The sequence below is a fragment of the Notechis scutatus genome, chromosome 4 (assembly GCF_049901735.1).
Source record: "Notechis scutatus isolate UNSWTSFEM ecotype Mainland chromosome 4, rNotScu1.2, whole genome shotgun sequence".
NCBI lineage: Eukaryota > Metazoa > Chordata > Lepidosauria > Squamata > Elapidae > Notechis > Notechis scutatus.
Window position 1 is genome coordinate 14,418,250 of NC_142012.1, and position 16,001 is coordinate 14,434,250.

Below are 16,001 nucleotides of genomic sequence, written 5' to 3' on the forward strand. Positions count from 1 at the left end.
TCACTCTAATTAACCCAGTTTTAGCCCATAAAAATGTTTGATCTAAATCTGGAACGTGGTAGAAATATCTGAACCTTCATTAAGGAAGATGAAATATTTTAACTCATACAAACTGTACAAAATTTGGAATTCCTATAGAACAAGAGCTATATTCCTGAAGAAGAGCTAAATATTTCTACATTTTAAGCACATTTCCCCTCTACTCATTTAGGTAGAAAAGGTTATTCTTGGAAGAAGGTTTCATATCTATTTGTACTATGCAGGTGACCCTGAGGACAAAGATAAACCTCCAGGTGACCTCAACTACTCTCTAAAAGAATGCAAATGACCAGCTGTCTACAAGGAATATAAACCCTTCCATTCCCTACCATTCAGTCAGAACTGAAGAAGCTTCTTGCATGAGAAGTGAAACATCTTCAAAGAAAAACAAGGAAGTCCAATTGCCTCTTGAAAAAAGCACCTTTGGAATCCCCCACAGCTTGATGTTATTGACAAATTTGCTGAGCATTTCTTCTATGTCCTCATCTAGATCAATTATAAAAATGTTGAAGAGCAGAGGGCCCAGGATAGAATCTTGAGATGCCACATTGCATGCCTGTTTCCATGTAAACATACAATAGATCCATTAAGAGCCAAATGTACATTCTTGCTCAACCGACTGTGAATCTATCAGGTGGCAGGACCATCTGTCCCATATTGTCCATTTTATCAAGAAGAAGGCTATAGTCAAATTTTTATTAAATGTTTACTGAACTCTAAGTGGGCCACATCTGTAGCATTCCCAGGGTTTACTAATCTTGTTGCTTTGTCAAAAAAAAAACACAACCCAATAAAATTACCTGATACAATGTATGTTTAAAAAAAACCATGCCAGCTTCTAGTAACTTTGTTCTTTCCTAAGTGTTTGCAACTGTTTTCAATATAGTCACCCAGAAAAATGGAGGTTAAAATTATATTTGCAATAAATGTTATGATGTTATATTCACGTAACATATATTCATACATGCTAATTCACCAGTATATTGATTCTTCCTTGCTCCTTTTGCCTTATTTTTCTAAGGGGAAAAAGTTGCTGCTGCCATGAGTAATCATTGTTTTTCCTTGGGAATTACAACCCATCTGTCCCTTATTTGCCAAGTTTAAAAATAAGATCTCTTGAAAGACAGAAGGTAGTTTATTTCAACACTGAGAACAAATATGCATGAAGGTACATCCAGGTAAATTATGTGCTCATAAAGGAGAACTTTTCTGGGATCCCTAAAGAAGCATGGAGCAATTCTATATTCTTTTGGTAAAAAGGGCAATATGCAACATTACTAAAAAGATATCTCCATGCTACATGAATTGCCAACCAAGTAGACTAAATCAGGGAACAAACAACGCAAGGACAATATTGAGACTCCTCATTATTGCTATAGGATATAATAAAATAATTCTGAAAGCTTGCCAGAGAATATTTCCCCAACGAAGAATAAAATACAGTGGCTAGAGATATTAGGCCTAGATTTCAGATCTTCCATGCAAGAAATTATTTTATTTAGAGGTTTCCCCAAACTATTTAGATAGTAAGATATTTTCTCCAAATTTTTTACTTACATATTTTTATACTACTGTTGTGTTCCACAGCTGTCTTGAGTAGGATGTTTATTTGATCTCTTTCCATTTACTTGTATTCAAATAGACAATTTGTCTATTACTATATGCAATTGTTTTTAAATTGGCTAGAGATACATCTTGAGACATCTACAGCAGATACCCAAAGTAGCACAGAGCAATCCTTTCTACAAGTTAGTTCTCCCAAATTCATTCCCAAATTCATCTCCTTAATTCCAAATCAACTTGGACAAAAACTATTTGGCTGGGAAATAAACCTGGTAACCAGATTGGAGAAAATTATTTTATATTACTTTATATAACAGCAATATTTCCATACAGAACCAAATTATATATGACTGTTACTTCATGACTGCATTTAACATGTTATGCTTTCTGTAAATACAGTAGCACCTAAAGGGAAAGAAAGTGTAAGTAATCTCTTATTACCATTACCTGCGGGGTGGGGGAGACTGGCTTTTAAAAGCTGTGTGGCCAAAGGGAACAGATGGCTTTTGGAGACAAGATGTGTTGCTATTTAGATAACAAAACTATACAAAGTTTATTTATTCCTTAACAATATTGAGGGAACTTTAAGATATATCATCATATACTAGATTACGGGTAAAGGCGTCTTCTCAAGGACTAGTCATCTCACTCAGAAAATGAAATAAAGGACAGAGAACATACGCTTAATAACTACCGAATACATGAATCAAGTTTCAGAGGTGCCCTTCTCCCCTGTCAATTAATAAGGAATATACTTGAAAAATTACAAAAGAGAAAACACTCCGTTGGCAGAGAAAGTGTGGAAAGAAGGACTTGTGGACAACTGTCTCGGCTGTTTTGATCAGTTGGTTTCATTAATGTACATTATGTGAATAAATTTAAACAGTCAAAAATGGGTTATACATTTAGATAATTCCATTTTTTTAACATTCCACCATATTGAAATATCCAGTTCATCCATAAAAGCACTTTCAACCCATTAATTGCATAAACTGATTCCCAAGACTCTCTCCGTGTTAGTTGCTACGGCCTACTGTGATCATTAGGATCTTATTATGGTTTTCCTTCATCAATAAGAATATCCCATCTGTTGTATCAGTACTATTGCAGTTTCAGCTTGATGTAAAGTATTTCACAACTGTGATCTTAGAACTCCTTTCATGGGAAAACATCTTCCAAGGGTCAGTCATAAAATTACTATTTCTGCCATAACGTTGAACAGTTGCTAAATAGAGTAATCGTTACTTGAGGATATTCCTATATCAAGAAAAATCATCATAAGAATTGTTGCAATCAATATGATTTTTATAATGCTCTGCTTTTCTTCACATCTTCTAGATGACTAATTCAAACTAAAAATAAGATGAAAACTGCCTGAATAGCATAATCCCAAGAAGTATTCTACTTGCCAAAAAGGAAAATGATGAATTTGAGACAATTACCTCTTCCCACCCCATTCTCAAAAATGAAACTTTGATAGACAAATACAAAGATGTCTCCAGTACTGTATTGCCAGTGAATTTAACATCCTCTTATCTGGAGAGAGAAAAAAAAAGTCTTTCGTATGTAGTCTATTCATTTTTCCACACTGATTGATCATGTGCCTCTCAAAGCTGTAGACCAGGGATGTCAAACTCAAGGCCCGTGGGCTGGTTCCGGCCCACAGGGTGCTTAGATCTGGCCCGTGGGGCTGTCCTGGAAACAGCAAAGGACCCGCCCACAGTACTCCTGCCAGTGAAAACGGAGCTCGGGAGGGCCGTGCGCGAGCTCTGTTTTCACTGGCAGAATCCTAGCAAAACAAACTACTAGCAAAAGTGGCATTCGATCACACGAGTGACATCGGGCTGGTCACGCCCACCCTGGCCACACACCGCAGCTCCTCCCCCTCCCCCAGGTCAAACACAACCCTGATGCAGCCATCAGTGAAATCGAATTTGACACTCCTGTTGTAGACAGAGTAAGAAGGGAATCCTCATTGATTCCCTCCAGCTGTTGATTACTAGAAATAATCTCAATAAGGAAGATGCACTTAGTTGTCATGGCAAACAATTTATAATAATTCCAGATTCATAAATCTAATTTCTGCAGAATGAACTCACTCTTTGTGCTCCTATTCTTCTGAGGCTGAAACAAACCATATCCTTTCTTACTGTAAATGTAAATCTTGTCATGATTTCAATTAAGCCATGAATGTTGGCTATTATACCTACTAAGACAAATAAACCATATTATGGTTTGAACTCAATATGTATTTGGTAGGTGTCTAAAGCAGTATTGTTTTTCTTTGTACAGGCTTCGGCCTACTTGCCTATCAGGTTCTTATTCATTGACTCTAAAGTAGAAAAGCCTGATTATTATTTTTTAATAAAAGAAGATTTTCTGTTAGGGAAGATGCTACCTATCTTGATCATTTTATTGTGACACTGAAATGATCAAAGGGATCCTAAATGGCTGTCTTACTTTAACAAAATGGTCATTAAAAACTGCTTTTGGAAAGATATTTCCAATAGGATCTACCTAGAGCATAGCATTAGCTTAGCTTCTCTGGAGCAAATGACAGTTTGTCATATTCAGCTACAGGAATAGGGTTTTTTTTAAGGGATATATTCTGTAGTTGCACTCAGAACGATTACAGGTTATCAAATATATAAAGTCAAGCCTGAATCACAAAGAAAATAGTCTGGCTTTATCTATTAAAACCTAATTTTAGCTAACTAGCAAAACAAAATCATCATTTGAGGAAGGGAACAGAGGTTAACAGAATTCTCTCCATTAATAAAATGCAACCGTACTACAGAATAGTTCTATTTTTAAAAAAAGGGCTACAGCCATGCATTAAAGACCCTTAAAGGGGAGCAAGTACATTAAAATACAGTCTATATTTTAGGTAGCTGTCAGAGGCATTTGCTTATGTTGAGACTTTCTCCTTCTTAACAGAATGTTCCATACAAGCAACATTCTGTCTACCACTCTGGATATATAAAAGAATATCCCAATTCTCCTTAATGTGTACTGATAATATAATGTATTATTTATAAATTCAATCAATCTTTCCAGATATTTTACAAGGAAGAAATTAAATACTGTATATAGGTTCTTGTCTCAAGATATTTCAACACCTAAAAATCTATCCAGGCAACACTAAAGGAAAAGATTGCAAAATTGAAACTTGGGTTAAGCTTTAATGACGTTTCTTTGATAAAGTCCAGTATATTGCATGAATTCATGCCTTAAAAGTAATGAACTATTGTATGAATGGTTTCTAATGTAGAAACCATTGTCTTATTCACCAAACCATGATTAAATAAATTGGCTTAACACCACGTACGAAAGCAATTCTGAAGCGTAGTAGAAGTAGGAAGCCTACGGTATTCTAAGCATTGATGGACCTCAGTTCCCATTGGGCTCAGTCATCATGGTCAATGGTCAATATTAATGAGGGATGAAATTCAACAAGACCTGGAAGGCCATATTTCTTCCCACCCCATAATTGTTTAAAATTTAAAACACTTATTTAAAATATATATAAAATTCATATTCAATATTTTAAGGCAGGAAATGCCTCATGCTGTTATATATGTACAACCTAGTTCCTGGGTGAATTCATTTTATGGATTTCCAGTACAATGAATCATAAATTAGCCAGATTGGATATGTTTGCAACACCAGTAGTCCTCGACTTACAATCACAAGCGAGCCCAAGATTTCCTAAGCAAAACAGTTGTTAAGTGAGTTTTGCCCCACTTTATGACCTTTCTTGCCACAGTTGTTAAGTGAACCACTGCAGTTTTTAATTTAGTAACACAGTTGTAAAATGAATCCGGCTTCCCCATTAACTTCGCTTGTTACGAAAAGTGATCACTGCAACCATCATAAATACAGGCCAGTTGTCAAGCGTTCAAGTTTTGATCACGTTACCATGGGGATACTGCAACGGTCATAATTGTGAAAAACAGTCATAAGCCACTGCTGAAACTTCAAACGGTCACTAAACAAATGGTTTTAAGTTGAGGACTGCCTGTTTTGTCCTATTAGCTGACAAACCAGAGTTTAAACCTGGGAAGCCAGCATTGTACTACTAAGTAATAAGGTCTCCCTCAAAACTTACTGTCAGCCTTGGAAGCCATATTTTACTTGGAAGTTTCGAGGCTGCCACATTCAGTGCCTGGGAATTTGGGAGAGGGGATTTCATAGTGAGGTAGAAGATTAGACTCAACAGTCTTTCTCAGAGAGTCAAGGACATGTTGCCCTGCACCTGGAGGGGAGTGACTGGAGGGGTGTCTCCAGTTGGGACAAAGATTTGATTGTGTTGGACTGATGGGTGCAGGGGACGGATCTTTGATTTCTTTTGTGAAGGGAAAACCCGGAACTCTCAGATTTGGGTTTTCCCAGATGTGCCAACATGACAACTCTAATAAAATGGAACTTTGAGGAAACGTCTGCCTCAGAGTTTATTGGTTTGGAGCTTGTTAGCTGGGACACTGACAGTTACTCCGTTTGTCTTAGCAGAGCTTGCTCACTGCCAAAAGTCTCCATCATATCAATGAGGAGAGTAAGTCAGTGTTTCTGTTCCTAATGTATTCTAACCCAGCTCTTGGACATTGTACCTATTTCATTACAGAACAATTTGGTTCAACCACCCAAAAGGGTTGATTTCCCCAATATAAATAGCTTCTCCTGCTTTCACTTTGAAATTTTAGTACATTATTCCACAATGTGATCATCTCCAATGCTAAGGAAGTTGTCTTGGGACAATGTCTATGGAGATGATCAGTCATCCAGGTCATTGTTGTCCCAAAGGTGCTTTTTTTCAGGAGGCAACTGGGCTTTCTTGGGTTGTTTTTTTCCTTGAAAACCTTTCACTTCTCATCCCAGTTGGTTCTTCCGTTCTGCCTTGTCTTGGGACATAACTGCTACTTTGCACTTCTCAATTGCTGACTTATGTGGAACCCCAAGAATCATAATTTTCCATTACAATTTATAAGTATTTAGTAATGCCTTCTTTATCTGAAGATTACGTTAGAGTTTTATAAACATGATGTAAAAGCTACATGTGGGAGAGGATCCCTAATGCAAGAATGGCTTTCATTGAGATTACCAGACAGCACATAACTTAATCACAATATGATGTCTTGGAAATCCCAAGGATGCTTTACAAAAGGCAACTGGACTTTCTTTTTTTCCTTGAATACATTTCACTTCTCATCCAGGAAGCTTCTTCAGTTCTCACTGAATGGTGGAGAATGGAAGGATTTATATTATTTTCACTCATTAGGGGAGTGGAGGCTAAAACATACAATGAACGGTTGCAGCAACTGGGCATGGCTAGACTAGTGAAGAGAAGGACCAGGGGAGACATGATAGCAGTTTTCTAATATCTGATGGGCTGCCACAGAGAGGAAGGGGTCAAGCTATTTTCCAAAGCACCCGAAGGCCAGACAAGGAATAATGGATAGAAACTGACCAAGGAGAGATTCAACCTGGAAATAAGGAGAAACTTTTCTGATAGTGAGAACAATCAACCCATGGAACAGCTCGCCTTTGGAAGTTGTGGGAGCTTCATCACTGGAGGCTTTCAAGAAGAGACTGGACTGCCATCTGTCAAAAATAGTGTAGGCAGGTGTCTGCTTGGGTGGGGGGGTTGGACTAGATGACCTACAAGGTCCCTTCCCTAAACTCTGTTAATCTGTAATCTGGTCATTGGTATTCTGATACTCAGCCATTAGCTCTTTGAGGGTCATTGAAGTCATTTGGTATGGAAACTTTTGGGACTGCTGAAAGAACTGTATTGAAGATGACCTTCATAGACCTCCTCACCATATGAGCAGTTTTGCACTCATGATCACAATTGGGACAGCAATTTCCACTGTAAAGTTAGTCATCACTTGCTTTTTCATTTTTACCCAATTATACAACTATTTTTGCCATGGTCATTAAATCCTTAATATGCTAATTATGCAAGTCATGGAGTTGTTAAGAGAATCCAGCTTCCCCAATTAATTTTGCTTGTTGAAAGTTGGCTGGGAAGATTGCAAATCACAATCGTGTGACCACAAGACAACCATCATAAATGCAGGCTTGTTGCCAAGTGGCTGAATTTCAATCATATGATCACAACCTGCAACAGTCATAACTTTGAGAATGAACATAAGTCATTTTTTATGAGGCCATTATAACTTAGAACTGTTGTTAAATAGCCATAACCTGAAGAATACTCAGAACTGAAGAAGCTTCTTGGATGAGAAGCTAAACATTTTCAAAAGGGAAAAAAAATCCAAGAAAATCTAGTTGCCTTTTAGAAAAAGCACTTTTGAGACAAAGTCTAAATTATTCTTTAAGATTTTTTTTCCTGCTAATTGTAACACATTCTAATGCATGATTATTAACAAGCAAGTTCCCTTGTGATCAAATAGGATTTATTTCCTAATGAATGCAAGCCAAATTCATACTTTGCATAAAATCATTGCCTTGCTTTTGGTTTAGTATGTTTTGTGACTCCAACTATAATTGTAAGCCAAGTTTTATATTTTAGTGCATTATGCCAAGTTGCTCACTGTAACAACAAACCACTATTAAACAAGCTATAATCCACCATAATATGTGAATCAAATCACAGCATGACTTAATTCCACTAAACATGGCTGAATTCATACTATAAACAGATACAGGGAATTGTATTGTTCTGAGCCTGTTAAGTGGTCTGTTTAGCTCCAGCACAAACTGCTATGAGCCCCTTTGCCTGATTCTAACAATGATTTATTTAATCCTTCAAATAACCAACACAACATTGTTTTTTTCTTCTTCCACACAATCATGTCCAATTATCAGAGACTGCCTGAACAAGTCCCTGCATTTTCCTTGGCAAGATTTTTCAGAAGTGATTTGCCATTGCTTCTCTCCTAGAACTGAAAGTGACAAGCTCCAGCGTGCAAAAGACTTGTCAGTGCGAAGGATAATTCTTGCTGGAAATATATTATATTTGTATGCTTTCTTTCTTAGTCCTATGATGCCTTCGCTGCTAAAATCCAGAGCCCACTAGATGGCAGAAAAGAATTATAGCTTCTGTATCTCTCTGCTACCTTCTAATGATCATCTAGATTATTGCAGTCCAGATGTGGCATCACTATTCTTTCCATATCCAGGGCAGAGTCCTTATTTCATTTTATTCTACAAAATATTTTGGAAGGTTCAGCTGAGCAGTGAATTTGATTTCAGAATTCCCTGGGAGAAGATCTGCCTTTTAATCATAACATCACACTGGCTGTTGCATTTGTTGTTCTATCCATCTATTATCCTGTGCTATTCAATGGCTGGTGCAGAATACTGAGTTGATGACCTCCGAGTGCCATTGCAACTCCATCATGGTTTGAAAGTATACAAACATTTCCGTAAGGTAGCAACCTCCCCTGCCAAAATGACAGCCTTTGATCTCCCCTTTTCCTCCCCCCCCCCCACCACCCTTTCTACCTATCCAAGTGATTGACCCCTGCTAGGAAACCATTAAATAACAGTTACAAATAAGCCAGCAAAACACACACTCATCCCCTCTGGGAACCTTGCATAAACAGTCTTTCTCATCCAGCACACTCACACGCCTATAAACACATCCTCACACACATCTCGAACAAGAAGAGGAAACAGTCATTTTCCCAACAGTCAGCATCAAGCAGAGATTGCTGAGGGTGGCTTGTATCCCAATACAACATTATTCCCCTCTCCCTGTATTATTCCACCATATCGTGCATGACAACAATAAACAAGAGGTTTTACAGAAAAGATTAGACGCCCTGAAACACTGGTAAAGAAAGGGAGCCAGAGCCCATCCTGAAGAGGCAAATAAGAGGGGGGGGGCATGTCCTAATTTAACAGCTCAGATCACACCATCTCTGTCATTCATTTCATAATAGGGAGAGGGGGAGGGACAGGGGGGAAAAAAGAGAAAGATGTGCAGATATAATTTAGGGTTATCAGATGTCCCTTGCTTTCACGGGATGTCATATGATAAAGAAGGCATCACTTGAGCTCTCCCAAGCATTCCTTTGTTTTGAAATTTTAATCCCGGCAACATGGTGCACGTTGCTATCCTAGGGGTGGAAGTGGGGGAGAAATGAAATATTACAAGGAAAAAGCAAATGCTAAGGGGGAGAAAAACTGCCAAATTCAAGCATGCACGGTGGCTTCCTCCTGCTTTACACACACACACACACACACACACACCAGTAAATCAAGAATATTCTCCAAAGAGCTCTTGTTAAACCCTTAATTCTCAGGATGGTTGTTCTCAACACAAGCCCTTTCTGTCTTCCCTATTAGCAAGGCACTTCCTTCCCCACCACCATCCTCTGCCTTTAATGGCCTTCCATGAGAAGAACAAAATCAACAATCCAGACCTGCTCTGCTCAATTTTATATATATAAATGCAAGATCCGCCTTTCATAAGGCACCAGGTCACCCAGAATGAGAGGAGAAGATGGGGAAAAAAAAACCTGCATTGAAGAAACAGGCAGCCGATGCAGCAAAAGGGACCCATGTAAACAAGCCTATGGTTTCTCCCCCCCACACACACGCACACACAAACACAACAGTAAATACAGTAAACCCATCAATACAATCAAGGCTGGAATTATGGGGTGGGGAAGCAAAATCCTTCATTAAAGACGTTTACTGGCTTTTGACCTCTAAAAAAGAAAAGAAAAAAGAAACACTCCGGCAAATTCCAGGCATCTTTTTAATTCCGTCCCGCATTGCAGAAGGGGGAAGAGAAAAAAAAAAAAATTGCTCTCTGAACATTTTGCCCTATTGCAATAGCCGGGCCACGCAAAGACTATTTCTGTAGCGCTCATTGATTTCACTGCAGTCTTTAAATGTTTAGCAATGTCCCTTCGCAGCATGCGGCCAATCTACTTTCTTCTCCCTCCAAACAGTTTTCTTTTCTTTTCTTTTTTTTTTAAAGGTGGGGGGAGGACTCATTCCCCTCTTCCACCACCAACAGCTGCAGTTATGCAAGACCCGGCCTTTAAGCTTAAGAAATTACTTCCTCACAAGCACTTCATATTTTCCTCCATCTTCACCTCCGGATCATCAACTCCCCCCACCCCCCACCTCACCTTCTAGATAGGAAATCCATACCCCACCAACATAGTTCTAATCTAAAGCTATCCAGACTTCCCATTCTGGGTTTTTATATATAGATATAGATATATAGATATATATTTCTTTCTCTTCTTTCTCTCCCCCCCCCCCCACCTGCACCCTACTGCTGAAGGAGCTGGGGAGGAACGAGAAGGGTTAAAGAGAAGGAAGGGTTCAGAAACGCCAGAGCGAAATATCCTTTAGGGAAAATTGGAAGGGAAAAACAACAACAACAACCACCAGAAATCTGTCATCCCATTCCAACAAGGATTCGCATAAAGAGACCTCTCCGTCAGAGCTTTGAAGGGAAATAAAGATCTTTTAAGGAAAAAGGCTTTCCTGTTCAGGAGGAGAAAGGATGGAGAGAAGCATCAGCACCTCTGGACTTAAAGACGTCTATTATGGACTCCAGTGTTTACATCCCTTTACCGCCACCAAGACAACCGCCGCAAGGTTCAAAACAAGCTCCACGGCCGCCTTTTGGGGGGCGGGTGGGGGCACCTTCCCGACGCTTAACGACCCCCACCCCCCCTCCGAAATACATGCAGATACTGACCCAAATCACAAGCTCAAAGATGTCTCTGTCTCTCTCTCTCTCTCTCTCTCTGTGCGCGTGTCTCTCTCCTTCCCAGGAGCGCAGCTACTGCCTTCCCGCCTCCGACAGCAGTTTGTTTCATTCACTTGCCTCCCCCCCCCTCCCCGGCCGTTCGCTCGCTCGCTCACATACATACACACGCGCACCCTCACACTCTCCTCCCTCCCCTTTATTATTTTTAACAGCAATCAATATTCATTCTCCTCTTTCCCTCCCCCCCCCCTCCGCCTCCTCGCCTTTGTGTGCGCGCCTGATGCGCCGGCGAGGGGGGAGCACAGAAAAAGAGAGAGAGAGAGAGAGAGAGATGGAGCTTGGTCGCGCGGGGGTGGGAGCGCGCGCGTGGGAGCGGGAAGCCCGCGCGTTCATCTCTCACGCGCCCCTCACCTACCATCCCGCGCCCGCGGATTATTAGCCCTCCTGGGCGCAGAGCGAGCGACCCTTTCCACGGAGTTTCCTCGCTCCCCCCGTCCCCTCGCCCCCTTCTCTCTCTCTCTCTCTCTCTCTCTCTCCCGCGAACAGGCGGCGGTGACCTCACTTGGTCTTTAGGAGCCCCATTCCGAGCAGAGGAAGGAACCCGGGCGGGGGAGAGAAGAAGAGATGGGAGGAGAGAGAAAAAGCTTGCGCTCGGAGGGAGGCGCCGGGCGTGGGTGATGGGCAGGTGGGCAGCAGAGGCCACCTGGCTGAGGTGATGGGTGAGCGGCGGTGAACTGAGGGGGCAGAGGAGGGAGGGGTGCCCAATAATAAGGAAAGGAAAGGAAAGGACGAGAAAGGGGAGAAGGTCTCAGTCCAGAAATGAGGAGGAGGAGGAAGGAGGTGGAGAGACCGGAGGAGAGGGGTGTGTGTGTGTGAGGTGCGGGGGGGTGGTACGGATGGGATTGTGGCTTGCTGAATCACCCTCTTTTTTTTTTTAACTGACGGGGCTGGTGGGGGCGGGGGAGCACCGGGCATCGCGATACTGGCTCTCCCCTTGTGGAGATGCTACCAGAGGAGACAGGCGGAGGGCTTTGGGGAAACTGGGCTGCCATGGCAACGGAAAGGAGCACACGTGACGTCAAAGCGAAGAGAGGTCTCGGGAGGAGGTCTGGGGCCCGGGGGCGGCGGAGGGGGTGCCTAATCCGCATTTCGGGCTATTCTATTGTATCGCCTTGGTGGAATCAAGGGGAGGGAGGGGAAAGGGAAGCGCGCGCGCGCACACACACACACACCCGCGCGCGCGGAGAGGCGGCCGCATCTGGAATTAGCAAGGCCGCCTGAGCGGTGGCAACCTAGCCAAGCAAAAGGGCCCGCAGCGGTGACCTCGGCGAGGGCCGGGGGGGGCGCGCGGGCCCGCCCCCGATCCCCCTTCTTAGTCGACCGGACCATGGCCTGGCACCATCTCCTTTCCTTTGGAGACTTCAGTGGCCGCTTTTGTCCTCTGCGACTTCGCAGGTGGATGCACCGTTGCCCTCAAAACGAGCAGGCCAGCTGAGGCATTTGCACCGGTGGGGTAGCTCCCTTTCTTTCCCTTGCCCCAAATAAAAGAAGTCCCACTTTCCCCCCCCCCTTTTTTTTTTTTCTTTTCTTTTCTTTTCCTGTCAGCTCCTTAGAGCTGTGATCTCCTTATTCCTAATTGGGGGGAAAAAATTGGTCTCCTCATTTAAAAAATTGCTTAGATGGGCTTCAGGAGCACTGGCAGAAAATTGCAGCCTTTGCTTCTTGGAAAAAAGAAAAAAAGAAAGTGCAAACTCAAACAGCCATTCTATCCAGGGATTCCCCCTCACTTTCATCCAGGGGAAGGGATGCAGAATAAGCATTCAGCCCTTGCTGGAACTCTCCCCAACCCCCCACCCCACCCTGTTTCCCATGCAAGCTGTTTACCACGGTCAGCCAGCGTGTCACTCACAGATCAGTTTGGACAGCCCCTGCGGAGAAGAAGAAAAAAAAGCCTCCGGTCTCTTTGTCTTTCAAGGATTGTCCAGTAAGCAGCATGCAAATCCAAAATTAATAAGTCTCAAGGGAACGGGGTGGTCGTCTTCCGCTGAACTTTTTACACCATTGATTTAAAGGCTTCTGCCCCATCGTTCCTTCGCCAGACATATTGTATGTGGAATTTACATATCCCTGCCAGTAAAAGGTATTTATTGTTTTGAGTTCCTGCAGTCAGCCATGACCTCCTCTAGAAACCAATTATCAACGGAGGAGGTGAGCTGTTCTTCACTGGATGTGTGTTCAAACTGAGGTTGGACAGCTCCCTGGTTGGGGGCGGGGGCACGCTTTAATTTAAATGCCTGTATTGTACAAGCTGTTGCACTCAATGGCCTACAATTAGCCTCTTCACACTTTATGGGTCCTCTGATTCTCCCTTCCTGGCCCACAACATTTTGTCAGATATATTTTTTTTTGTTTCCCAGATCATTTGCAGCAAAAAGCCTCAGACTCGATGATTCTTTGAGTCTCAATCTGCAGAGATCGAGAGGAACACCAGTGTAGAAAGACTCTGGGTCACATCAGCACAATATATTTTTATTTATTTATTTATTTATTTATTTATTTATTTGATTTGCCAATTGTTTACAAGATAATAAGTATAAGTGTATACATAGTTGTGAATACATGAAATGGGTACATATAAGAAAAATAAAACAAGAATAAGAGAAACAATAGGACAGGGACGGTAGGCACGTTGGTGCGCTTATGCACGCCCCCTACAGGCCTCTTAGGAAAGGGTGAGGTCAATAGTAGACAGTCTAAGGTTAAAGTTTTTGGGGTTTGGGGAAGAAACCACAGAGTCGGGTAAGTATTCCAGACATTGACCACTCTATTGCTGAAGTCATATTTCCTGCAATCAAGTTTGGTGCGGTTTACTTTGAGTTTGTATCTATTGTGTGCTCTTGTGTTGTTATGGTTGAAGCTGAAGTATTCATTGACAGGTAGGACATTGCAATGTATGATTTTATATACCATGCTTAAGTCAGACCGAAGGCGGCGTAATTCAAGGTTTTCTAGTTCTAGAATTTCAAGTCTGGTGGCATAAGGTATTCTACAACGAGTAGAAGAGTGGAGAACTCTTCTTGTGAAATATTTCTGGACTTTCTCAATTGTGCTAATATCAGATACGTAATGTGGGTTCCAGACTGATGAACTGTATTCGAGTATTAGTCTAGCAAATGTTTTGTATGCTCTGGTTAGTAGTGTAATATTACCAGAGAAAAAGCTACAGGAATCATCCGTCCCTTTGAAAGGGAGAATAGATACTACATGTAGAGATTCTGCATGAGATTTCAACAAGATCAAAGATATCCTGTTTCTGACACTAAGACATTAGACAGGTTGTTCTCATGTTCTCATGTTTCTAAGTAAGAATCAACACCATGGTGGCCCTTATAACCGAAAGAACTAGCTCTGCAGTCAGTCTAGTACGAGGGTGTCAAACTCAAGACTCGGGGGCCAGATCTGGGCCGCAGGTTACTTAGATCTAGCCCTGGAAACAGTGAAGGATTGGCCTGCGGTGCCTCTGCCAGCAAAAATGGAGCTCGGGGAGACTGCGGGCGGCCCTCCTGAGCTCCGTTTTTGCTAGCAGAGGGTTGCAAGAGTCCATCACAGCCAAAAAATGGAGCTTGGAAATAAAGATAAGTTTTCTGACAATGAGAGCAATCAACCCATGGAACGGAAGTTGCCTTCAGAAGTTGTGGGAACTTCATCACTGGAAGCTTTTAAGAAGAGACTGGACTGCCATCTGTCAGAAATGGTGTAGGGTCTCCTGCCAACTCTGTTAATCTAATCTAATCACTATGTAGCTTAATCTGAATATGTTTAGTGCATAAACATCTGTGCTAACAATATCCAGACTAGGCTAGTATAATCGGAAGTTCTAGCCCAATGGTAGCTAACCTTTTCGGGCTCCTGTGCCAAAAATTGTGTGCGCGCTTGCGTGTGCGCATGCGTCAGAACCCAGAAGGCAATGTGTGCACCCCCCATGCCCCCTGCACTTGTGCTTGCAATCTCTTTCCCCCCCCCCACTACCCCCTTACCTGCACTGTGCCTCCCAGCTGATTTTTAGCTCGTTTGAGGTCTTTTTCGGCCTCCCAGAGGCTTGAGGAAAGCTTCTGCAGGCTTTGCAGACCAAAAAATGGGCCCGTTTTGGTCACTCCCAGTATTTCTGAAAATACAGGAAGTGACAAAACGGGCCTATTTTTTGGCCTGCAAAGGCTTTCCTCAAGCCTCCAACAGGCTGAAAATCAGCTGTGAGGCATGCACATGTGCAGTGAGGTAAGTTTGCCTGTGGCTTGTGTGCCAGCACAAATGGCTCACAAATGGTGGCACGCGCGCCATAGGTTCGCCATCACGGTCCTAATCCATATCAGTGCTAAGCCATATGCAGAACAGAGAAGCTATATAAGTCAATGAGTTGAAAGGTTCCCTAGCAACTAAGACACATATATTTCTTCAATTAGCCTGTAGCCCAGTTAGCACAATTAATATACAACCTGGACCTTGTGGGAAGTACAAACTCATCCAAGACTAGCAAAGATTCACAATCTAGAGCAGGCATCTTTTTTGCAAATGGAAACTGGTGCACTTAACTAGCTTGCAGCCTGCAGAAGGTATGATGGTGATGTAACTAAAATGGGAAGTGACAAACATATTCAACCTTATTCTTTTTTTAAAAAAAAAAATCAACATAGCTTAAAGT

The 16,001-nt window shown here is 42.0% G+C and overlaps 1 protein-coding gene across 5 annotated transcripts in view; it reads right to left on the minus strand.

Annotated features, from left to right (window-relative positions):
- MAPK10 (mitogen-activated protein kinase 10) overlaps positions 1-11,370 on the minus strand; it is a 223,529-nt gene extending 212,159 nt beyond the window's left edge. For 4 of the 5 annotated variants that reach the window (XM_087962830.1, XM_087962833.1, XM_087962832.1 and 1 more), the window contains exon 1: positions 11,291-11,369. The gene's annotated coding sequence lies outside the window, so the exon portion shown is untranslated. Of the gene's footprint in view, positions 1-11,290 lie in introns of all 5 variants that reach the window. The other variant, XM_087962831.1, reaches the window with a different exon arrangement.
- Positions 11,371-16,001: the final 4,631 nt, after the last annotated feature.